The following is a 2,835-nucleotide window of genomic DNA, read 5'->3' as shown; positions in this document are numbered from 1 at the left end:
ATCGACCGTTTCGATCGAACCGATTCGCTTAAACGAATCAGACTTCTGCAAACGAAAATGACCGATCGCACTATGGCGACGGCTCGCTTACATGAATATTAATCAGATTGCGCTGACGTATCTTCGGACGCGTCCAATCGCGAGGCCTGTTTAATATTCATGAGCCCGACCTTCTCCATAGTAGCGTCGGTAAACTTTCGTCGATGTCACCCCCTCGTTTTCACACCCCCTTCCGTGGGCACGGATTGAGGAGCAGGGACACGGGCCAGCCAGTGTCAACGGCTAAAAATACGAACCCCCGTCTCATTACAAAACCTATAGGGAGTTTTTATGGCTGTACAATGCGACACCATGCCAATATTTGTCTTTCTTTGTTTACGCAGAAGCGTCTAACCAATTGACTTGCGAAAGAATTCAGCTGAAAAACACAAAAGCACTTGTTGTAGAACAAGCAGTGAGAAGCTACAAAGCCGCACAATCACATACGTAAAGGGAAGTGGCTTTATTATGGCAATTGCCAAATTTATGGCCGTTTGTAAAGCCGCGGACCGATATCTACCCCTAGGCGTGTTTAAAAAGGGCTGGTTTAATTTTGATGGCGACGGCGTTACATAAAACGGCACGTTTTCAGGATGCATGTTTACCGGATGCCTCCGCTGACATCACCTCAGGGTCGTATCGATTATTCCACTGAAACCCTGTATTGAACAAGTAATCAATAGTCAGACAGCTGACCTTTATAAAGCATAGATGGAACACATCAACATCACATCATGCCTGACAAGCACATCCCATCAACTCACTCGACCGTCAATGTGACATCACGCTATCTACGCCGTCATGAAAACCCTAGGCCCGCCGTACCGGCCTCGCTCTTCACCTGAACGCTGTTTGCGGTAATTAATATATATTCCCAGGCTCTTGTTGCTAAGTACACAAAGAGAACCCGAGGGAGACCAGGAGCACGGTAATTATTAAATTCGCTCTGCCTCGGAGGTTCACAGGGGAACGGTTATCTAGCGCTTCGTTACACACGCGGAAGCTTCGGGGACGAGTGAAGAAACTGACCTTTCATCATTTTCTCTTCTGCCCCGTTCTGGCCCGAGCGCCGACCAGCTCTTTGTCACAATTCGCGTCATGAGACGTTTTATTAGCACAAAACCGCACAAAGGATCCTCAGTGGGCGAACGGGGGTTAAGGCGTTCATCTCTATCGTTGCGCTTCGGGGTTGATTTCCTAGAAAACACAGTTTTTTCCCCCCTCTCTGACTTTCTCTGAAAAGGAAACTCGCTTTGACAAATAGGTGCTTGTGCTTTACACGTGGTTGGGGAAGCGATTTCTTTTGAATGTAAAACTAAATGGCTTTCTAACGTGTAAAAGGACGAGTCAGCATACAGAGATGAGGCGCAGCAGCTCACAACTTGGCGTAGAGCCAACAATCTATCTCCGAACGTCGACAAGACAAAGGAGATGATTGTTGACTTCAAGCGAGCAAAGAGCGACCGTTCTCCGCTGTCCATCGACGGGTCCAAGGTGGAGAGCGTCAAGAGCATCAGATTCCTCGGTGTTCATTTGGCGGATAACTTCACCTGGTCACTCAACACCAGCTCCATCACCAAGAAAGCCCGGCAGCGCCTCTACTTCTTGAGGAGGCTGAGGAACGCTCACCCATCCTGACTATGTTCTATAGGGGGACCGTTGAGAGCGTCCTGTGCAGCTGCATCACTGCCTGGTTTGGAAATTGCACCGTATCGGAACGCAAGACCGTCCAGAAGATAGTGAGCACAGCTGAGAAGATCATTGGCGTCTCTCACGAACATCTACACCACATGCTGCATCCTCAAAGCCCACAATATAGCACAGGACCCCACACATCCCTCACACACATTATTCACCCTCCTTCCATCTGGAAAGAGGTACCGGAGCATTCGGGCTCACAACCAGACTGCTGAACAGTTTCTTCCCACAAGCCATCAGACTCCTCACTAACCACACCTGAATGGACCTCCTGTCCCATAAGCATTCTTGCACGTCATATTTATTGTTATTTGTATTTTGTGTTCTTGCACTAATTATGTCTTTGCACTGTTTGCACTCTGGGTTTGTACTCTACTCCCTCGCTGTTTGCACTAGTCCGCACACTTTGCACTTTATGTGGCCAAGACACTGTCTTAGCTCAATATGTGAGTTCTTTTGTACTGTGTTATAAGCGTGACTCCATGTAGCACCAGGTCCTGGAGAAACGTTGTCTCACTTCACTATATACTGCACAGCTAAATGTAGTTGAAATGACAGTAAAAAGCCANCTGTGTTGTAAGCGTGACTCCATGTAGCACCAGGTCCTGGAGAGACGTTGTCTCACTTCACTATATACTGCACAGCTAAATGTAGTTGAAATGACAGTAAAAAGCCACTTGACTTGACTTGATGTGTTGGCAAAAACAACGGTCTCTGTGGTCATTCCTTAAAGGTCATTAAATGCTGCAAAATACTGTATTTTATGCATATATTTTGTATATACTGTAGACATTATTTTTCCTGACTTAATAACAGCTTTGACAGTTTAGCATCTCAGGTTGCCACCTAGAGTACACTAATATTCTGTATTCAGTCTATAAGTCTTAAATTTGATATTATGTTTGAATTATGTTTGGAGGGCCAAATCTTATAAAATAAACAAATCTTCAAATACACGATGAAATAATGAAATAAATGCATAAATAAATGGTTTATTTCTTTCATTAGTTTGTTTATTTAATTCATTCATTTTTTCAATAAGATAAATAAATCAGTCAATAAATGAATGAATGAATGCATAAATTAATATTTTAATAT

The sequence above is a fragment of the Puntigrus tetrazona genome, chromosome 16 (genome assembly GCF_018831695.1).
Source record: "Puntigrus tetrazona isolate hp1 chromosome 16, ASM1883169v1, whole genome shotgun sequence".
In the NCBI taxonomy this organism is placed as follows: Eukaryota; Metazoa; Chordata; class Actinopteri; order Cypriniformes; family Cyprinidae; genus Puntigrus; species Puntigrus tetrazona.
The sequence above is the reverse complement of the archived record's forward strand: the minus strand, read 5'-3'. Positions refer to the sequence as shown.